This window comes from Topomyia yanbarensis, chromosome 1 (genome assembly GCF_030247195.1).
Source record: "Topomyia yanbarensis strain Yona2022 chromosome 1, ASM3024719v1, whole genome shotgun sequence".
In the NCBI taxonomy this organism is placed as follows: Eukaryota; Metazoa; Arthropoda; class Insecta; order Diptera; family Culicidae; genus Topomyia; species Topomyia yanbarensis.
This window is the reverse complement of record NC_080670.1, coordinates 188,010,835-188,034,579: the sequence shown is the minus strand read 5'-3', so window position 1 is coordinate 188,034,579 and position 23,745 is coordinate 188,010,835. Positions and strand designations below refer to the sequence as shown.

General features: G+C 39.1%; 1 protein-coding gene across 3 annotated transcripts in view; it reads left to right on the top strand.

The window, feature by feature from the left end:
• Positions 1 to 23,745, top strand: part of LOC131684659 (protein doublesex-like) — a 238,200-nt gene that overhangs the window by 99,419 nt on the left and 115,036 nt on the right. Inside the window, exon 1 of one of the 3 annotated variants that reach the window (XM_058967723.1) lies at positions 21,442 to 22,110. The exons of the other annotated variants lie outside the window; for them this stretch is intronic. The gene's annotated coding sequence lies outside the window, so the exon portion shown is untranslated. Of the gene's footprint in view, positions 1 to 21,441; positions 22,111 to 23,745 lie in introns of those variants that run through there. 3 annotated transcript variants of the gene reach the window in all.

Genomic DNA, 23,745 nt, shown 5'->3' with positions numbered 1-23,745 from the left:
CTTGAATTTTTCGGGATATCGCACGGAATTTCGCACGGAATTTCACACGAAATTTCGCTCGGAATTTCGCACGAAATTTCGCGCGGAATTTCGCACGGAATTTCGCGCGGAATTTCACGCGGAATTTCGCACGGAATTTCGCACGAAATTTCGCGCGGAATTTCGCACGAGGAATTTCGCGCGGAATTTCGCACGGAATTTCGCACGAAATTTCGCGCGGAATTTCGCACGAGGAATTTCGCGCGGAATTTCGCACGAGGAATTTCGCGCGGAATTTCGCACGGAATTTTGCACGGAATCTCGCGCGGAATTTCGCACGGAATTTCGCACGGAATTTCGCACGGAATTTCGCTCGGAATTTCGCGCGGAATTTCGCACGGACCTCGCGTGAAATTTCGCGTGAAATTTCGCGCGGAATTTCGTGCGGAATTTCGCGCGGAATTTCGCGCAGGATTTCGCGCGGAATTTCGTGCGGAATTACGCACGGAATTTCGCTCGGAATTTCGCACGGAATTTCGCGCGGAATTTCTCACGGAATTTCGCACGGAATTTCACACGAAATTTCGCACGGAATTTCGCACGCAATTTCGCACGGAATTTCGCACAGAATTTCGCGCGGTATTTCGCGCGGAATTTCGCACGGAATTTCACACGAAATTTCGCACGGAATTTCGCGCGGAATTTCGCACGGAATTTCGCACGAAATTTCGCACGGAATTTCGCACGAAATTTCGCACGGAACTTCGCACGAAATTTCGCACGGAATTTAGCGCGAAATTTTACACGGAATTTCGCGCGGAATTTCGCACGGAATTTCACACGGAATTTCGCACGGAATTTCACGCGGAATTTCGCACGGAATTTCACACGGAATTTCACACGAAATTTCGCACGGATTTCGCACGGAATTTTACACGGAATTTCGCACGGAAATTCACGCGGAATTTCGCACGGAATTTCACGCGGAACTTCGCACGGAATTTCACACGAAATTTCGCACGGATTTCGCACGGAATTTTACACGGAATTTCGCACGAATTTCGCACGGATTTCGCGTGGAATTTCGCGCGGAATTTCGCACGAAATTTCGCACGGAATTTCGCACGAAATTTCGCACGGAATTTCGCACGAAATTTCGCACGGAATTTCACACGAAATTTCGCACGGAATTTTGCGCGGAATTTCGCGTGGAATTTCGCACGGATTTCGCGCGGAATTTCGCACGAAATTTCGCGTGGAATTTCGCACGGAATTTCGCACGGAATTTCGCGCGGAATTTCGCGCGGAATTTCGCACGAAATTTCGCACGGAATTGCCCGCGGAATTTAGCACGGAATTTCGCACGGAATTTCGCATGGAATTTCGCGCGGAATTTCGCACGGAATTTCGCACGGAATTTTTTTACCGAACTACGGTACGAGTTTAGATGCGGATCCATAATCTCCTATCTATTGTATATAAGTGGATATTCGATTGGATAGGATGAGTATAGGAGCTAAAATGTATTAGAGCAACTTACCATCGAAAACGTTGAACCGCGTGGAAAGCCCACCATAAAATTAAAGCTTCCACCGGTTCGTTCCTTGGATCGCACACCCAAAACTCGCAAACGCAGCCTGCCGGATCCACCCCAGCTGCGGGAATAGCAATAACATGCAAATGCCGTTCTGAGACGACACAGTGTGCAAGAATCCCGTCAGCAAAACGCGAACGAGTCTGTTGTATGTAAGCGTGGGACTACATAATCTTTATGATTAAATTTGCTGCTGTCGTACCTATACAGTGGTATGGTATGGTACCTACGTTTCTATCCGTTAGTCGTCAGGTCGGAGGAAGCTATCCGATATGACAAGTGCAAGAACGGCGAACTCACTACAATATAGTTCAGCGGGTGAATTGGGGGAAAGGCGAGCTTCATTGGGATGATGGTTTCGGCTGAACGCGAACGTACCGGATTGCGATGCACACTGCTAACAATAATATTAGGATGCGTTGCGAAAATAGCCTGACGGGTACATCAGCAGCAGGGATTGCTGTAGATTACTAGTTTCGTCGTTTAGTAGTGCTCGGATTTGGGGGTTGAAGATAAATTACAAACAGCAGTCTTTGCGTTATTTAAACAACCTAAGTTGTGATTATTCCAACGTTTCGATGCAGGATTTGCATCATCTTCAGGGGGACAAATCTACTTTGTCCCCTGAAGATGATGCGAATCCTGCATCTAAACGTCGGAATAATCACAACTTAGGTTGATTCAATAACGCAATGACTGCTTAGCCGAAATCATTCCAGGTTAAAAATACAATACAGTCGAAATCTTATAATCTAATAATTAATAGGTTTATATAAGTGTCTTCCATAAAAGCACTGCCAGTCTGAGAAAGATGAATTGCATACTCATTCAATAAAATAAACACAAATCCAATTAGATAAACTTTCGTCGTAACATGTTTCCTTGTCAAATCTTACCCCAGTTGGATAGTGAATGTTCAGATTTTCATAACCGATTCCAAATCCGGGTAGCGAAAACATCCAACCGAACTTTTAAGTATGCCCATCAAAAACAGAATCGTAACACTGAAGGACCATTAAATGGAACCACTTGAGATGCATGTGGAAGCAACTGCTTTTCCTGCTCCGATTGCTCTCTCTCAGGATGAACGAACATGTCTAAAATATACTGGTCCTCCTCCGTCCCCAATCTACAAGCAATCTCCGTCCGGTCATGCTAAACGCCAAAATGCAAGTAATGAATGACTACTATTATAAACATACCTACTTCTAAAACTACTACTACTACTACGCTGCCAGCCAACTGGGTATAACTACGGGCGCACTTTTTCCCGCATTCATTTCCATCCGTCCTCCAACAACGGGTCAAAACATTGGAACGGGCATTTTCAACAGCCATTAGTAACAAGAGCCATTACATTCGGACATCCGCCCACTTTCTCTTCATACACTCGTATTATAATAGAATAACCGGAACCCGGGCCCGCTGCCACAAGTTTACCCCACTACTTTGTGGGAACCAATTGCGGTTCTAACGAGTCCCGCTTGGATTGGAACTTTCCAAAGCCACTTGAATCGAAATTCATAAAATAAATTTGCGGTCCACAGAGAGAAAGAGAGAGAGAGGTCGTGGGGATATTTTCAATTGTTCGAATCGTAAAGGTTTTCCGCCCTGTTCAACTGTACTATATATAGTAGATATAGGTATCGAAAATCAAAACGTAATTGATTTCAGTCTCTAATAAATTTAATTACCAACGATGTGCATTATTCAGAAGCGTGTGGTCGCCTGCTGAGACCCGGCTAATCCCCCATTAGCGTTGAGGCTGCCAAAAGCTAATTTGCAACCGTCAAGCCATCGCATCGGTGTATGTATCGGTTGGTCGACCCACAAATAACGCTGACTCGGAAAATATTAGAATTTCCAGCGCGCCCTGAGGTCAACAAGCCGGAACATCATGTCACAATTTTGAAATGTACATTAATTTGATTTACACTGCGTGAAAGTGGAACTGACAGGGCTTTATTTGTTGTATTAGCGCGAACAGGGTAAATTTTCCACTTGATGTTGGTTTGTTGATGCTGGCTCGGAATAGGTGGCGCCACCTCACAGCGGAGCTAATATATTATTCATTTCGGTGTTTGACGTTGGGAATGTTTGGGCTAACAGAGGAAAATCAAAATTGCAGCGAGAAATTTGTCGATTGCCGTAATAAAACAGAAAATAGTAGGGAAAAATACCTTTTTAAATTTTGAACAAAAATCGTCAAAAAAAGTCAATTTTCGGCAAAAAAAAATTTTTGAGATAACATCAAATTTTGACGTTTAATGCATTTTGAAGTTGTCATCAATAATACCAGCTCGATTTCGAAATTTTCCCCCTTTTGAACAAAAAAGTCCAAAAAAGAACTTTCGTTAAAAAATTTTTTTCGTGATGTTCCATAAAATCTCGACGTTTCATGCATTTTAAAGTCATTTGGCATCAAAAATGCAAATTCGATTTTTAAATTTTCCTTTACTTTGCACAAAAATCGTCAAAAAAGTCAATTTTCGTCAAAAAAAATTTTTCAAGATAACATCAAATTTTGACGCTTTATGCATTTTGAAGTTATTTGGCATTTATTAAACCAGCTCGATTTTGAAATTTTCCCCCTTTTGAACAAAAAAGTCCAAAAAAGAACTTTCGTTAAAAAAAAATTTTCTCGATATTCCATCAAATCTCGACGTTTCATGCATTTGAAAGTCATTTGGGATCGAAAATGCAAATTCGTCAAAAAATTTTTTCGAGATATCATCAAATTTTGACGCTTTATGCATTTTGAAGTCATTTGGAATTAAAAATACCAGCTCGATTTGGAAATTTTCCCCTCTTTGAACAAAAAAAGTCCAAAAACACTTCCGTTAAAAAAAAATTTCTCGAGATTCCATAAAATCTTCACGTTTCATGCATTTAAAGTCATTTGGCATCGAAAATGCAAATTCGATTTTGAAATTTTCCTTTACTCCCCCCTTTGAACAAAATTCGTCAAAAAAGTCAATTTTCGTCAAAAAAATTTTTCGAGATAACATCAAATTTTGACGCTTTATGCATTTTGAAGTCATTTGGCATCAATAATACCAGCTCGATTTTGAAATTTTCACCCTTTTGAACAAAAAAAGTCCAAAAAAGAGCTTTCGTTAAAAAAAAATTTCTCGAGATTCCATCAAATCTCGACGTTTCATGCATTTTAAAGTCATTTGGCATCGAAAATGTAAATTCGATTTTGAAATTTTCCTTTGAACAAAAATCGTCAAAAACAATCAATTTTCGTCAAAAAAAAAATTTCGAGATTGCATCAAATTTTGACGCTTTATGCATTTTGAAGTTATTTGACATCAATAATACCAGCTCGATTTTGAAATTTTCACCCTTTTGAACAAAAAAAAGTCCAAAAAAGAAATTTCGTTAAAGAAAAATTTTCTCGAGATTCCATAAAATCTCGACTTTTCATGCATTTGAAAGTCATTTGGCATCGAAAATGCAAATTCGATTTTGAAATTTTTACTTTACTCCCCCCCCTTTGAACAAAAATCGTCAAAAAAAGTCAATTTTCGTCAAAAAAATTTTTTCGAGATAGCATCAAATTTTGACGCTTTATGCATTTTGAAGTCATTTGGCATCAATAATACCAGCTCGATTTTGAAATTTTCCCTCTTTTGAACAAAAGAAGTCCAAAAAAGAACTTTCGTTAAAAAATTATTTTTCCAGATTGCATCAAATCTCGACGTTTCATGCATTTTAAAGTCATTTGGCATCGAAAATGCAAATTCGATTTTGAAATTTTCCTTTACTCCCCCCTTTGAACAAAAATCGTCAAAAAAGTGAATTTTCGTCAAAAAAAAAATTTTTGAGACAGCATCAAATTTTGTCGCTTTATGCATTTTGAAGTCATTTGGCATCAATAATACCAGCTCGATTTAGAAATTTTTCCCCTTTGGAACAAAAGAAGTCCATAAAAGTCCAAAAATGAACTTTCGTTAAAAAAATTATTTTTCGAGATTGCATCAAATCTCAACGTTTCATGCATTTTAAAGTCATTTGGCATCGAAAATGAAAATTCGATTTTGAAATTTTCCTTTACTCCCCCCTTTGAACAAAAATCGTCAAAAAATGTCAATTTTCGTAAAAAATTTTTTTCTAGATAACATCAAATTTTGACGCTTTATGCATTTTGAAGCCATTTGGCATCAATAATACCAGCTCGATTTTGAAATTTTCCCTCTTTTGAACAAAAAAAGTCCAAAAAAGAAATTTCGTTAAAGAAAAATTTTCTCGAGATTCCATAAAATCTCGACTTTTCATGCATTTTAAAGTCATTTGGCATCGAAAATGCAAATTCGATCTTAAAATTTTCCTTTACTCCCCCCCCCCCTTTGAACAAAAATCGTCAAAAAATGTCAATTTTCGTCAAAAATTTTTTTGTGAGATTATATCAAATTTTGACGCTTTATGCATTTTGAAGTTATTTGGCATCAATAATACTAGCCCGATTTTGAAATTTTGCCCCCTTTGAACCAAAAAAGTCCAAAAATGAACTTTCGTTAAAAAATTATTTTTCGAGATTGCATCAAATCTCGACGTTTCATGCATTTTAAAGTCGTTTGGCATCGAAAATGCAAATTCGATTTTGAAATTTTCCTTTACTCCCCCCTTTGAACAAAAATCTTCAAAAAATGTCAATTTTCGTCAAAAAATTTTTTTCGAGATAACATCAAATTTTGACGCTTTATGCATTTTGAAGCCATTTGGCATCAATAATACCAGCTCGATTTTGAAATTTTCCCCCTTTTGAACAAAAAAAGTCCAAAAAAGAACTTTCGTTAAAAAATTTTTTTCTCAAGATTCCATAAAATCTCGACGTTTCATGCATTTTAAAGTCATTTGGGATCGAAAATGCAAATTCGATTTTAAAATTTTCCTTTACTCCCCCCTTAGAACAAAAATCGTCAAAAAATGTCAATTCTCGTCAAAAAAAAAAATTTCGTGTAAACATCAAATTTTGACGCTTTATGCATTTTGAAGTCATTTGACATCAAAAATACCAGCTCGATTTTGAAATTTTCCCCCTTTTGAACAAAAAATGTCCAAAAATGAACTTTCGTTAAAAAAATTATTTTTCGAGATTGCATCAAATCTCAACGTTTCATGCATTTTAAAGTCATTTGGCATCGAAAATGAAAATTCGATTTTGAAATTTTCCTTTACTCCCCCCTTTGAACAAAAATCGTCAAAAAAGTGAATTTTCGTCAAAAAAAAATTTTTTGAGATAGCATCAAATTTTGTCGCTTTATGCATTTTGAAGTCATTTGGCATCAATAATACCAGCTCGATTTAGAAATTTTTCCCCTTTGGAACAAAAGAAGTCCATAAAAGTCCAAAAATGAACTTTCGTTAAAAAAATTATTTTTCGAGATTGCATCAAATCTCAACGTTTCATGCATTTTAAAGTCATTTGGCATCGAAAATGCAAATTCAATTTTAAAATTTTCCTTTACTCCCCCCTTTGAACAAAAATCGTCAAAAAATGTCAATTCTCGTCAAAAAAAAAATTTCGTGATAACATCAAATTTTGACGCTTTATGCATTTTGAAGTCATTTGACATCAAAAATACCAGCTCGATTTTGAAATTTTCCCCCTTTTGAACAAAAAATGTCCAAAAATGAACTTTCGTTAAAAAATTTTTTCTCGAGATTCCATCAAATCTCGACGTTTCATGCATTTGAAAGTCATTTGGCATCGAAAATGCAAATTCGATTTTGAAATTTTTACTTTACTCCCCCCCTTTGAACAAAAATCGTCAAAAAAAGTCAATTTTCGTCAAAAAAGTCCAAAAATGAACTTTCGTTAAAAAAATATTTTTCGAGATTGCATCAAATCTCGACGTTTCATGCATTTTAAAGTCGTTTGGAATCGAAAATGCAAATTCGATTTTGAAATTTTCCTTTACTCCCCCCTTTGAACAAAAATCGTCAAAAAAGTGAATTTTCGTCAAAAAAAAAATTTTTGAGATAGCATCAAATTTTGTCGCTTTATGCATTTTGAAGTCATTTGGCATCAATAATACCAGCTCGATTTAGAAATTTTTCCCCTTTGGAACAAAAGAAGTCCATAAAAGTCCAAAAATGAACTTTGGTTAAAAAAATTATTTTTCGAGATTGCATCAAATCTCAACGTTTCATGCATTTTAAAGTCATTTGGCATCGAAAATGAAAATTCGATTTTGAAATTTTCCTTTACTCCCCCCTTTGAACAAAAATCGTCAAAAAATGTCAATTTTCGTCAAAAAAAATTTTCTAGATAACATCAAATTTTGACGCTTTATGCATTTTGAAGCCATTTGGCATCAATAATACCAGCTCGATTTTGAAATTTTCCCTCTTTTGAACAAAAAAAGTCCAAAAAAGAAATTTCGTTAAAGAAAAATTTTCTCGAGATTCCATAAAATCTCGACTTTTCATGCATTTTAAAGTCATTTGGCATCGAAAATGCAAATTCGATCTTAAAATTTTCCTTTACTCCCCCCCTTTTGAACAAAAATCGTCAAAAAATGTCAATTTTCGTCAAAAAATTTTTTGTGAGATTATATCAAATTTTGACGCTTTATGTATTTTGAAGTTATTTGGCATCAATAATACTAGCCCGATTTTGAAATTTTGCCCCCTTTGAACCAAAAAAGTCCAAAAATGAACTTTCGTTAAAAAATTATTTTTCGAGATTGCATCAAATCTCGACGTTTCATGCATTTTAAAGTCGTTTGGCATCGAAAATGCAAATTCGATTTTGAAATTTTCCTTTACTCCCCCCTTTGAACAAAAATCGTCAAAAAATGTCAATTCTCGTCAAAAAAAAAATTTCGTGATAACATCAAATTTTGACGCTTTATGCATTTTGAAGTCATTTGACATCAAAAATACCAGCTCGATTTTGAAATTTTCCCCCTTTTGAACAAAAAATGTCCAAAAATGAACTTTCGTTAAAAAATTATTTTTCGAGATTGCATCAAATCTCAACGTTTCATGCATTTTAAAGTCATTTGGCATCGAAAATGCAAATTCGATTTTGAAATTTTCCTTTACTCTCCTTTGAACAAAAATCGTCAAAAAAAGTCAAAAAAATTTTGTGAGGTTACATCAAATTTTGACGCTTTATGCATTTTGAAGTCATTTGGCATCAATAATGCCAGCTCGATTTTGAAATTTTCCCCCTTTTGAACTAAAAAAGTCCAAAAAAGAACTTTCGTTAAAATTTTTTTTTCTCGAGATTCCATCAAATCTCGACGTTTCATGCATTTTTTTTCTAAGTGTGCCAACTCTAGCACGGATATAGATACTTTAAACCAAACCCTTCCAAAGCCTACATATTCAGCATATTATTGTGCGCGATACTAACAATAAATTCCTTCTGTCAGACAATGCAACAAAGCACAGCAATGACATGACATGTTTAGTCGATAAATAGAATCAATCTCCTGTGATTCTAGCATTCACCCACTCATTGTGGCAGATACTACATGTAGATACGACCGACCTTCACTATAGCTATTATTGCCATCTAATGGCAATTTTCACTGGAATTCAGAAACTGCCCACATACGCCTAAACGGTATGTGTGTGTTCTGGTGTGCTTGAAACATACCAGCATCAGTAGTAATTAGTTGTGACGCAAGCCAATGGGAAAATGTACCACTGAATGGGTTGTCATTTCGAGTCTAGTCATCTGTACCACCACCACCACCCACAACTATTCCGGTAGGTGCACTTTCCGCAGTTTCTTTTAGCCCCGGCGCGGCGGGGTGATAGTTTGTGTTATTGGTCGCAACGGTTCGGAATCGATTTTGGAAATGGTTTTAGCACCAAATCGAAAATATTTGTCAACCTTTTTCAGATTGAAATGGCCCGTGCACAGACTTGCAATTTTGGTTCGGCTTCATTGTGTTTGCCGTTGCAAACATGCGGCTCTCAGCCGGATTCGTTTTCTCTGTAGGTTTAAAATTTAATCTTCAATGGACAAATAGGAACGTTCTAAATCACTTTTTGACGTTTTTGACTATTCAAAGGGGAATGCTTGACGCGTGAACCGAGTTCACATTAATCGTTGTGCAGCGTTGCGCGAAATTTAAAAATTCATTAACAGTCGTAACATGATGGGATGGTTCACCAGTTGACATTTGCACTGTAATGAAAATTGTGATGCTGGTGCAACGCCCGGATGCTGGTGGTTTCGCTACCGCAGCATGACATTGTTTTTGCGTTTCCATGCATGCGGATCCGGAAGAGCCGGGTTGCGTGATCTTTTGATCCCGTACAGTACGCGTTGGGCTCTGCGACAGGCATACATTGTAAACATGCAGCTCGTCGCGGCGGTATTGCGTGTATGTATGCAGGAAGATGTGACCTTAATTCAGACTTGTTTCCTGGCATGGAAGTGATAAATAATAACCGCAAAGAGTGCTGAGTTTTGCATGTCTCCAGGCTTGTATGTTTGCTTTCAAGAGCGTTAATATCAAACCGGTTTCGTCGTGTTTATTTGGAAGTCTCTGAGTTTGAAGGTTATGTGCTGCAATCACATCAGCAGTACTGGATGAGTACATAATTTTTGGGTAACACGTGGACATAATTTAATCCACACTAGACAAAACATTAGATTCAAAACCTGACAGATAAATCACATCAACAATAATGTTCGGTGCTTCCGCTGCCAAAACGCATTCGGATCAGTTGCCAATTTGGGTTCTGCAATTTCTCAATGCAAATTATAAGTCTGAAATATGACCTATTTCCAGCCCGACCAACTGCCACCATTCCCCAAAAGGTATCACCTAGCAAGCAGCTGGTCCCAAAATTTATATCGTCGAGGATTTATAAACTTCCGGTGCTACTAGACTGTCGGAGGGTAAACCGTTTGGCTCGCCCACCTTTGGCGAATGAAGCGAGAAGAAACGATGCTCTCCCTTTCAGATTTAGGCTACGCCGGGCATAAATCAGACTCATCCTCTTGGCAGCCAACCTATGCTACCTACCTACCCGCTATTAGTAGCAGCAGGAGGCATGAACCGGCTAACAAATTCTGTATTTATTATTCATACAAAATTAAATTCCACTTTAACGGTTCTCACTCCCGATTCCGACCTACGAACCTACGTCAGACTTGTCTTCCGGCCTCATAAACTACATATCTCTCTCACATGAGGGATGTGTTTCCCGGAAGTGCGGGTAGCTCTGATAGCTCTCTACACAACTCGAACCTTGGCAATGCAAAGTTCAGGGCAGTGGCATACCGTATGGAATGATGCAATGCCACCTACCACCACCACCAGTACAGTGCACCAATGAGTTGATACGGGGTATGTTGGAATGCATCTTCATTATGCATGAAGCGGGCAGACAAGCAAGCGACAGTGGCTTAAGCGCCACTTCGGATGGTAAAAATTAGCAAATCGGACAAATGGACATTTGCGTTGCTGAATCCTCACACCTTTCTGCACTGTTTGTGAATCATTAGACGAACTTTTAATCAAAGCTCATAGTGACAGGGTTATACCGAATCGAAATTGTTTGACTGATAAGAAAGAGCGTGGTGCGAGTTATGCTGAGTGGCACAAATATTCGTTCAATTATGCGTTTAACTTGAAACGTTTTATTTATTTCACCAAACCATCGGGAAAATATTTCCAAATGTTTGGAAAGCACAGAAAACAAATATTATTATCTCTGTCATTGTGTCAGTCTGTATTTTGATTCGATTGATTCGTGTTGTTGCATGTTCGTTTTGTCCAAAAATCGTAAAATAATGTAAACTTGCATGGAATGGAAGAGTGTAACGTTTCCATTTCTAAATATTGCAAAGAAGGGCAAACGCAAGTAAACTATTTTTATTCACTACAAATGCAGTATTTACCGTAAGCCGGGGTGACATTGATTACTTTTCGAAGTAATCATTACATATTTCTAGACGCAACACATTTTTTTCAAGTTAAATATTTTTAAACCATGTACTGATGTATGGAGAACAAGATTGGATAGTTTTACCTAAAATTGTCCGCTTACAGCTATTTTTCCAAAAATGATTTCAAGTTGAAGTCCGTTTTCATATTCGGGGTGACTTTGATAACCTGCATGTTCACCCACATTAAGTTATCGTTGCCAATGTTTTTCATTGAAATGTTTGTTTAAACTGATTCTGGAAACATATCCATTGTTAAATAGATGTTAATTGGTATTATACAAAATATTTCAATGTACTGTAAAATTCGAGTAACCAAAATTCGTATAATTCGTGTCCAACTAGAATAAAAGATTCTGAAAACCTTTAAAACTGCTAAAATTGTTTTATTTCAGTGCTTTATCGATGTACAAAAAGTTTCATCCATTCTAACACTTTGGAATATTGAACAATAAAAAAATGTTGCGAATTTCAGCTTAAAATAATTTGAAATAATTACCAACTAGTTTTACAAAAAAATGTATTTAAAATAAACAAACTCTTAAAACTAAAGTTGGTACATCCCAATCTAAAGGAAAATAAAAACTCGCTTGTAATTTATTACTTTTGCTCAAATCTGAGATTTATTTGTTTTATAAAAAATAGACACTTTACGAAGCTTCGTAACAATAAGGAATAGTCAAATATCGTTTTTTTGTAGTTTTTGTACCCAAAAACCGAACGATATACTCAAAAAGTATAACAAATCAGTATTTTATAAGTTTAGAGTAAAAATCCGTTCAAATTAAAATGATTCGATAGAATATTCTGGTTTAATAAGCGATCTAGGAAGAAAGTTTCGAATGATCAAGGTCACCCCGCTGATCAAAGTCACCCCTGTTTACGGTACTACAGACATTACACAATCCGTGCGAAATCCCGTGCAAAATTTCGAGCGAAATTCCGCGTTATATTCCGGCGAGACTTCGTACGAAATTTCGCACGGAATTTCGAACTAAATTTCGCGCGGAATCTCGCGCGGAATACCGCATTAAATTTCGCATGGAATTTCGGACGACATCTCGCACGAAATTTCGCTCGAAATTTTGTACGGAATTTTGCACTATATATTGCGCGGACTTTCGCACGGAATTTCAGACGAAATTTTGCGCGGAATTTGGCACGGAATTTCGCTCGAATTTTTACACGGAATTTCGCTCCATATGTTGTAAATTTCGCAGGATATTTTGCACTGAATTTCGCACGAAATTTCATGCGAAATTCCACTCAAAATGTAGTGCGGAGTTTCGTGCGAGATTTCACACGGAATTTCGCACCGAAATTCGGTCGGAACTTTGCACGGAATTTCGCAGGGAATTTCGGACGAAATTTCGCGCGGAATTTCACTCGGAATTTAACACGGAATTTCGCACGTAATTTCGCGAGGAATTTCGCACGAAATTTTTCAATGAATTTCGCACGAATTTTCGCACTATATTTTTCACAGACATTCGCTCGAAATTTCGCTCGCTTTCATTCGAAATTCCACTCAAAATATAGTGCGGAGAACGAAACGCCATGCGAAACTCCAAGCGAAATTTTCGCGCAACATATGGTGCGAAATTCCGTGCAAAATTTCGAGCGAAATTCAGTCCGAGATTTCGTGCAAAATTCTGTGCGAAATTCCGCGCAAAATTTCGTCCGAAATCCGTGCGAAATTTCGAGTGAAATTTAGTGCTAAATTGTGTGCGAGAATTTCGCTCGAAATTTCGCATTAAATTTCGCACGAAATTTCGCAAGGAATTTCGCACGAAATTTCATGAAATTTCAAGCGAAATTTGCTGCGAAATTCAATGTGAAATATCGTGCAAAATTTCTTGCGAAATTTTTAGCGAAATTTCGCGCGAAATTCCGTGTTAATTTCCGCGCGAAATTCCGCGCAAAACTTCGTTCGAAACACCGTGCAAAATTTCGAACGAAATTTCATGCCAGATTTCGTGAAAAATTTCGTGCGAAAGTTTGAGCGAAATTCTGTTGGAAATTTCGTGCGAAATCTCGCCGGAATTTCGCACGGAATTTCTTACGGAATTTTGCGCGCAATTTCGCACGGAATTTCACATAAAATTTCGCACGGAATTTCACCTGAAATTTCACACGGAATTTCCCACGGAACTTCGAGAGTAATTTTGCACGGAGCTTCGCACGAAATTTCACGCGAAATTTCAGACGGAATTTCGCCCGGAATTTCGCACATAATTTCACGCGGAATCTCGCACTAATTTTCGCACGGAATTACGCTCAGAATTTCGCATGGAATTTTTTGCGGAAACTCGCACGAATTTTCGCGCGGAAATTAGCACGGAATTTCGTATGAAATTTCTCATGAAATTTCGCACGAATTTCGCACGGAACTTGGCACAGAATTTCGCACGGAGTTTTGGACGAAATTTTGCGCGGAATTTCGCTAAGAATTTCACGCGGAATTTTGCACGGAAATTCCATGCGAAATTTCAAACGAAATTCTGTGCGAAGTTCCGTGCGAAATTTCATGAGAAATTTCATGCGAAATTCCGTGCGAATTTCCGCGCGAAATTTCGTGTGAGTTTCCGTAAAAAATTCCATGCGAAATTCTGAGCGTAATTCCGTACGAAAATTAGTGCGAGATTCCGCGTGAAATTTCGTGCGAAGCTCCGTGCAAAATTACTCTCGAAGTTCTGTGGGAAATTCCGTGTGAAATTTTAGGTGAAATTCCGTGCGAAATTTTATGTGAAATTCCGTGCGAAATTGCGCGCAAAATTCCGAGAGAAATTCCGGCGAGATTTCGCACGGAATTTCACACAGAGTTTCGCTCAAACTTTCGCACGGAATTTCGCACGAAATTTTACACGAAATTCGCCATGGCATTTCGTTCGAAATTTTGCACGGTGTTTCGAACGAAGTTTTGCACGGAATTTAACACGGAATTTCGCGCGAAATTTCGCTCAAAATTTCGCAAGAAATTTTGCACGATATTTCGCATTGAATTTCGTAGCAAATTTCGCTTGAAATTTCATGCGAAAACCCACTCAAAATATAGTGAGGAGTTTTGTGCGAGATTCCATGCGATATTTCGAGCAAAAGTCCGTGCAAAATATAGCGCGAAAATTCGTGCGAAATTTCGCGCGAGATTTAGGTCAAAATTCCTTGCGCAATTCCGAGCGAAATTTGCAATTTCGCAAAGAATTTCGCGTGGAATTTCACCCGGAATTTAATTCTGAATTTCGCATAAAATTTCGGACGAAATTTTGCGCGCCATGTCACACGGAATTTAGCACGGAATTTCGCTCGAAACTTCACACGGAATTTCGCACGATATTTCGCATGAATTTTCGCACGAAATTTCGCACGTGCGAAATATCGAGCGAAATTCCGTGCGAAATTTAATGCGAAATTTCGAGCAAAATTCCTTGCGATATTCCGTCGCACGATGTCTCGCACAGAATTTCGCACTGAATTTAGCACTAAATTTCACTCTAAATTTCGCACGGAATTTCGGGCGAAATTTTGCCCAGAGTTCGCACTATATATTGCGCGGAAATTCGCTCGCACGGAATTTCGCACTAAATTTTGCATGGAATTTTGCGCGGAATTTTGCGTGGAAAGTCCGAACGGAATTTCGCTCGAAATTTCGCATGAAATTCCACTCAAAATATAGTGCGGAGTTTCGTGCGAAATTCAGTGCGAAATTCCCTGCTACATTCCAAAATTCTGCGCGAAATTTCGTCCGAAATTCCATGCGAAATTCCGTGCAAAATTCTGAGCGAAACTCCGAGCGAAATACTGTGCGAAATTCCGTGCGAAGTTTCGTACGAAATTTCGAGCGAAATTCCACTCAAAATATAGTGCGCAGTTTCGTGCGAAATTTCGTGCGAAATTCAGTGCGAAATTTCGTGCGAAATTCCTTGCGAAATTCCGTGCTACATTCCGAAATTCTGCGCGAAGTTCCATGCGAAATTCCGTGCAAAATTCTGAGCGAAACTCCGAGCGAAATTCTGTGTGAAATTTCGTACGAAATTTCGAGCGAAATTCCACTCAAAATATAGTACGGAGTTTCGTGCGAAATTCTGGGCGAGATTTAGTTCGAAATTCACAGTTTCGTTCGAAATTTTACACGGAGTTTCGGACGAAATTTTGCTAGACATTCACGCGAAATTTCGCAAGGAATTTCGCACGAAATTTCGCAATGAATTTCGCTTGAAATTTCGCTCGAAATTCCACTTAAAATAATGCGAAATTTCGAGCGAAAGTCTGTGAAATGTAGTGCGAAAATTCGTGCGAAATTCATTGCGAAATTTCGTGCAAAATTCCTCGCGAAATTCCGTGTTAAATTTCATCCGAAATTCCCTGCGAAATTCACGGAATTCCGCACGAAACTTCGCACTATATTTTGAGTGGAATTTCGCATGAAATTTCGAGTGAAATTTCGTTTGAAATTCAGTGCAAAATATCCTGCGAAATTTCAAGCGAAGTTCCGTGCGAAATTCCCCGCAACATATGGTGCGAAATCCCGTACAAAATTTCCAGCGAAATTGCGAGCGAGATTCGTGCGAAATTCCTCGCAAAATTTCGTCTGAAATTCTGTGCGAAATTTCGAGCGAAAGTCAGTTTGAAAGTCCGCGCGAAATTCCATGCAAAATTTCGTGCGAAATTTAATGCGAAATTTCAAGCGAAATTCTCGCACGGAATTTAGCATTAAATTTCACTCGAAATTTCGCACGGAATTTCGGACGAAATTTTGCGCGGAATTTCGCACAGAGTTTTGCACGAAATCTCGGACTGAATTTCGCTCGAAATATTACACGGAATTTCGCACCATATGTTGCACGAAAATTTCGCTCGGAATTTCGCATGGAGTTTCGTTCTCCGCACTATATTTTGAGTGGAATTTCGAATGAAAGCGAGCGAAATTTCGTGCGAAATTTCATACGAAAATTCGTGCGAAATTCCTTACGATAATCTGTCGCACGAAGTCTCGCTCGGAATTTAGCACTAAATTTCGCACGGAATTTCGGGCGAAATTTTGCGCAGAATTCGCGCTATATGTTGCGCGGAATTTCGCACGGAATTTCACACCAAATTTAGCACGTAATTTCGCGCGAAATTTCGCATTGAGTTTCGTTCGAAATTTTGCACGGAGTTTCGAACGAAATTTTGCGCGGATTTTAGCGCAGAATTTCACACGAAATTTCTCGTGGAATTTCGAACGGAATTTCGCTCGAAATTTCGCATGAAATTCCACTCAAAATATAGTGCGGAGTTTCGTGCGAAATTCTGGGCGAGATTAAGTTCGAAATTCCGTGCGAAATTTCGTGCGAAATTCAGTGTGAAATTGCTTGCGAAATTCCGTGCAAAATTCTGAGCGAAACTCCGTGCGAAATCTCGCCGGAATATAGTAGAATTTCGCACTGAATTTCGTACGGAATTTCGCGCAATTTCGTACGGAAATTTGCATAAAATTTCGCTCGAAATTTGCATGGAATTTCGCACAAAATTCGCAGCGAAATTTCGTCCGGAATTTCGCGCGGAATCTCGCACTAAATTTCGCACGGAATTACGCACGAAAATTCGCGCGGAATTTCTCCCGAGATTTTGCACGGAACTTCGCCCGAGATTTCGCATGGAGTTACGCACGAAATCACGCACGGAATTTCGCACGGAATTTTGCGCGGAATTTCACACGAAATTTTACGCGGAATTTCGCATTAAATTTCGCATGAAATTACGCATAATTTCATAGGGAATTTCATACGGAATTGCGCACGCAATTTCGTGCGGAATTTCCCCTGAAGTTATTCACGGAACTTCGTGTGAGATTTCGCTCGGAATTTCGCACGGAATGTCGAACGAAATTTCGCAAGGAATTACCCACGAAATTTTACGCGGAATAACGAATGAAATTTTGCACGAAATTTCGTATGGAATTTCGCACGACATTTCGCGTGAAATTTTGCACGGAATTTTGCGCTAAATTTCACTTGGAATTTCGTACGGAATTTTGCACGAAATTTCGCCCGGAATTTCGCACCGGAATAATCACCAAATTCGCACGGAATTACGCACGGATTTACACACGCAATTTCGCACTGAATTTCGCGCGGAATGTCGCTCGGAATTTAACACGGAATTTTGCACGAAATTTCGCTCGGATTTTCGTACGGAATTTTGCCCGGAATTTCGCGCGGAATCTCGCACTAAATTTCGCATGAAATTACGTACGAAGTTTCGCGCGGAATTTCATACGGAATTACGCACGAAATTTCGCACGCAATTTTGCGCGGAATTTCCCCCGAAATTATGCACGGAACTTCGTGCGTGCTTTCGCCTGAAATTATGCACGGAATGTCGAACGAAATTTCGCAAGGAATTACGCACGAATTTACGCACGAAATTTCGCACGACATTCCGCGTGAAATTTTGCACGGAATTTAGCGCTAAATTTCACTTGGAATTTCGTACGGAATTTTGCACGAAATTTAGCGCGTAATTTTGTGTGGAATTTTGCACGGAATATCGCACGAAATTTCGCACCGAAATAATCACGAAATTCGCACGGAATTACGCACGGAATTACACACGCAATTTCGCCCTGAATTTCGCGCGGAATTTCGCTCGGAATTTGACACGGAATTAGGCACGGAATTTTGCACGAAATTTCGCGTGAAATTTTGCACATAATTTTGCTCTAATTTCGCTTGGAATTTCGTATGGAATTTCGCAAGAAATTTCGCGCGTCATTTCGTACGGAATTTCGCACGAAATTTCTCACGGAATTTTGCACGAAATTTCGCGAGGATTTTCGCACGGAATTTTGCCCGGAATTTCGCTCGAAATTTCGCGCGGAATCTCGCACTAAATTACGCATGAAATTGCGCACGAAATTTCGCGCAGTGTTTCCCCCGAAATTATGCACCGAACTTTGTACGAGATTTCGCCCGGAATTTCTTCCAAATTTTCGCACGGAATGACGAACGAAATTTCGCAAGGAATTACACACGAAATTACGCACGACATTCCGCGAGAAATTTTGCATGGAATTTTGCGCTAAATTTCGCTTGGAATTTCGTACGGAATTTCGCACGAAATTTCGCGCGTAATTTCGTATGGAATTTGGCACGATATTTCGCGCGGAATTTCACACCGAAATAATCACGAAATTCGCACGGAATTACACACGCAATTTCGCACTGAATTTCGCACGGAATTTCGCTCGGAATTTGACACGGAATTTCGCACGGAATTACGCACGGAATTTCGCACGAAATTTCTCACGGAATTTTGCACGAAATTTCGCGCGGATTTTCGCACGGAATTTTACACAAAGTTTCGCATGGAATTTCGCACGAAATTTAGCAGGAATTTCACACGTAATTTAGAATGGAATTTCACACGGAATATTGCCCAAAATTTCACGCAGGCAATTAAATTTAATAGTGCCAGGGGCGGCCACTAGTTTTAAGACTACTCAACCAGATTCAATAGTACGACGCACCCCTTCCACTCAACTGCGGAAACATGGGGGCACGAAGGCATGTCAAATTGAAAAAAGGAGACATATACTGGTCACCTAGATTGCGCGATTTAGATTTGTTCCATTAGGTTCTTATAAACGTTAAAAATGCTGGAACAACTAACCTCAGAATCTCCACTTTTAATAAAATTTAATGGATACCTAAATATTACTTAACATAAAATTAAACTTCATGTGAAAATACTAAATAATTTCCCTGACGAAAAAAGCGCTTCAGATAGAATTCCGATAACGCTAACGTTGAATACAACGAAGTGCGTTGACGAGACGACTAGATGCAGATCACTTGTGATGCATTTTTAAATATCAGCGAAATTAAATGCGTTTTTTTTTCATCAAAATCGAAAACCCTAATGTATTTTGCGTTGCGTGTAAGATGTCAAAACCCTGCCGAAAAAAACTAGCCCTACATTCAACAAAATGTCGAAAAAAGTTGATCAGCGTAGAACGTTTGTTTAACAAGCTTTTCTGCGAGGGAGTGTAAAGTTGATACAAAAATGGAAATTAAATACATTTTTTTTTCTAATTTGATGCAAAACTCAAACATTCTTTGAGTTATCTGCCCCTAAGTTAACGATGACGATGTAATTAACGTGAAATTCAATGCCGGTAATCGGCGGTAAAGTTGAATCCAACGTTAACAACCCTGCCCCTGATGGAGCGACCATATTGCTCAAAATGGACTATACACGGAAACGAAAAACTACCTAAAATTGAGTTCCTGTGACTCAATCTCGTGGTATCGTGGGGGAACTTAAAATTAGGTAAACCGTGTTGAAGGTAGTTTCCATTTAACCACGGCAAAAATTACAACTCATTGATAGGTTTTTATACTCAAATTTAAGTTGAATTTACCTAATTTTGAGTTCACCCCAAACAACTCAAAAGTACCTTCCTCCACGAAAGACCTCGACTGAGTCGAATCTCTCTTTTTGTTTTTGACAACACTAATAAGTGCGAAAGCTACGCACAACTCAAAAGTAAGTTAAAAGAACTTATTCTGCAGGTTGTTTTATTTAACCGTGTACGGAACAATTCTAGACAAACATGTCAAATGGCCCTATGTGCAAATGAGAGCCACTCTTTGTTTACTTTCTCTTTCGATTAATACGGTGTCATCATAACACTTCTGAATATTGTTTCAGTATATCGAAAAACTCTGTCTTCGACTAGCACATTAGGCTAAGAGTTAAGCAACAAATGTATAAACAGCGGAGTTGTTAGCAAAGAGAAAGTAAACAAAGAGAAACTGTCATTTGCATTTAGGACCATTCGACATGATTGACTAGAATCAATTGACACGCGGTTGTGTTAAACACAACTATTTTATTCTTGGGCACATTTATAAGTCAAAACGAAAAAAAGAATATTATCAAGGGGTTATAAAATAGTCACATAGGTGTCACTGCAGGTAATTATCAAGGTAATACATTTCAGGTGTCGACGACGTTGTGTTGCTAAATTTTTCACAGAGGGAACTCGACACAAGTGGTGGAGGAAATATCGCACGTATAGGATTCCATACGAAACAAAATTAATTCCAAACCGGAAAGGTTTATTTTCCAGCCATGCCACAAGTTTCCGTCTTCAAGAAAGTTACAGTGCTATTTATTGCAAGCCACAAATTGTTTACCTTTCCATCCGGTGGCGACCTCATAAAAGCAAAAAAACAACAACAACAACCGTCGGCTAGAAGCGTTGACGTTCGTTCTTACGACTGCATTCTAATATTACATCGCTTGTATTATGTTATGAACCTCTCACCTTACCTTAAAAGGCACACTTGCTTCTTCCGGCACACAATAAAACACAACGACCTCACCGCCTGTCGACTGTGACCGTATATTTTTGCAACACGCTTCTATTTTATCACCTTTCTTTACTTTTAGCTGTTTCCACTCAACTCCTTTCGAAACTAAGCTCCGAATATCTGTGAATGTGTATGCTGTGAATGTTCTCCTGGCAAAACCTTAACCACCACCACCACCCGACACCACCACCGGCAATCGAAGTCCATCGAGCGGCGTCCATTAGCACCCAACCAAACCACCCCCACCAGAACAGATCGGTTCATATCAGCATCTAGAAACAATCTGTGTTCATCACGCACCCATGCCCCGCTGTCTATCCTTCTCAAATATATTCATGTGTGTGTGCTTGTGACTGTCAATGCATCTCTGTTCACCTGCCTACTGCACATGAAACCACAGCTCATACATAGCTTCTGACACTGCTCAGGCTGTCTGCCGACAAAAAAAACCCCAGCAACCCAAATTCGAGGATGAGCTCAACTTACATTTTATTTTCCATTTTTTTTTTCTTTTCTTTTCTCTGTTCCGCGAAACGGAATGTGTTGCGTCTTCTTTTTTTTTGCAGAGATTCGCATCGAGACGCTGCTACTCGACCTGCTCCCTGCACGGAATTCAGCAAGTGCGTCAGAACTCCTGCGAACAGACGTACATCTAGTCCAGGTTTGGCGGGACAGCTTCCCGGGCAAGTGCCCCGTCAATCGTGAAAATTCACAGAAACAGTCAACCATAACGTCAACAGCAGAGCATCTCCCGCGGTGGACTACTGCGTGTCAGCGTGTCCCTGCATGGCCACGACGACCGATGAATGGGGGGGGGCTGGGTGGCGAAACAGCGGGTGGTTGGTCGTGGCTACTGTGGAACTACTGCCGCAATACACGAGCAGCTTCGGGCGGGCCGCCGTGGTCGAACTATTGGGTATTCCGATGGTAGACTCTACAACAAGCCACATCACGTCTCATCGAAATGGGCTCGGGCATTGAACATGAGAAGAGTGAATAAAAAACAAAAACTCAAACGCAAAAGCCGAACAGTGAAACAGTTTCAAAACCACCATCAAACCTAACCCAGCCAGCATCCATCAGCCGGTAGCTTTCCGGTTGGTTCTCTGCTTCGATATCGCCGACGGGTAGGTGGGGGAGATGGGCGATATAGGAGCCGAAGGACTACACAGCAGCTAACAGACACGTAGTTTCGCTACGATACGAGTTGAGTGAAAGCACGCTAAGCTGATAAGAGAGTTCAATTTAAAATCCCAAAGGTAGGTTGATCCTATTTTCTGTAGGTTGTTTGGATAGTTCCTATAGCAGGTGCAAAATAACTGTCCGTGACGATAAAGGATGGCTTTTACTTTTATCGATACTCATCTCGCAAAGTGGGGTTACACGATTGATGACAATGGTTTTCATATGTTTTAAGGTATCATTATTATTACACTGTAAGTTAATATATGATTACGTTTAGACTCAGTCTCATCAGTTACAGTAGCTGTCTTGACTACCACATAGGCGATGGCCCAAAAAGAAACTGTATTTAGTTTAAAATTAGCCTTGCCAAGTGCTCAGAGATGTTCGGGGTAAGTCTTGGGGTAAGTTCAAATTTAACTTTGAACATAGATTCACTCGCAAGTTGATGATTTGGCAAAGTATCTAAAGTTGTAGTAACTAAGGGTGCCATCACTGGAGCGCCCACAAATGGTCACCTTTACTCGGAGTATTATTCTTAGAAGCGAAATTTGCTCGTAATTAAGTAACACGAAAATCTGGTGACACTCTGGCCCGACAGTTGCCATTACAGATGAGATGCCATTGAATGAAAATGGTATTAATCAACCGAATCCTTCGAAATTTGAAAAAATCTTTGTTTAAACCATCGATTAAGAAAATTGCTATCGTTCTTTTCAACGTAAATAAGCAGGTCCGTTTTAAAATGTTGAAAGTGGTAGCCATAGTGTCTCCAACTGCCCCTGTAAGAAACGTGCGAATTCTATCGGCATTCACCCGGCCTTCCGTCTAGCACAGTATCCGACTTTTCTCTGCTGCACCGAGCGGTACCAAATTTAGAACAACCGCGTTCCTGTAATGACTCTCCTCCTTTCAGATGCGCTTTCCAGCTCAGCCTCGCCTCACTGCTGCAGCTGACTCAGGATTATTATTTGCCCGTCGGTAAAACCAGTTAGTTCCCACTCAAAGCCCCGGGCATTAGTGTTTCTCATGTCTGAGGTCATCGTCATGCTGCGTATTTGCCAAACCAGCAATGAATAGTGTCAAGCTGCCGTGTCCCTCATCAGCAAATATGGGTCGTGATGGCGTCAACATAGCCAGTTGCAACGCTTGTACGCTGAAGAATAAGCCTAGTGAGCCACTCAATTTTCTCAACGCGAAGAAAAAAGAAATTCATTGTCATCCCCAAAAATCATCTGAAGCCGGAAGTGTCCACAGTCAATTTAACTCCAGGGCAATTTTTTAAAAAGGCGTAGTAGTTTTTGCATGCATCGTTTTCAAAAAAAATATTGTTCGATAGCAGTATTTTATAAAGAGAAACTAACCGAGAATGAGTTACAGAGAATGAATATTTCTCCACGAAAAAAATACACACAGGAAAAAAGTTTTGATTTTTTTTGACAAATGCAAAAATTTATGTTAAACAATAATCTACAAGAAACAATTTTTTTTATATTTTTTTAGCTATCGTCAATCAAAACCTAAGGAGAAAGGAAACATTTTAAATAAATTGCGTACTGGCTAAACTATCATCAAAAAAGTTTTCTGATGATAATTTTGTTTTAAAATTTCATGCAAATTGACAGTCAAAACTATTCGCACAATTCCAAATCTCTAGAAAACTATCACTAAAATTTTAAAAATGGCTTTTTGTAATTTCATTTTTAACATAA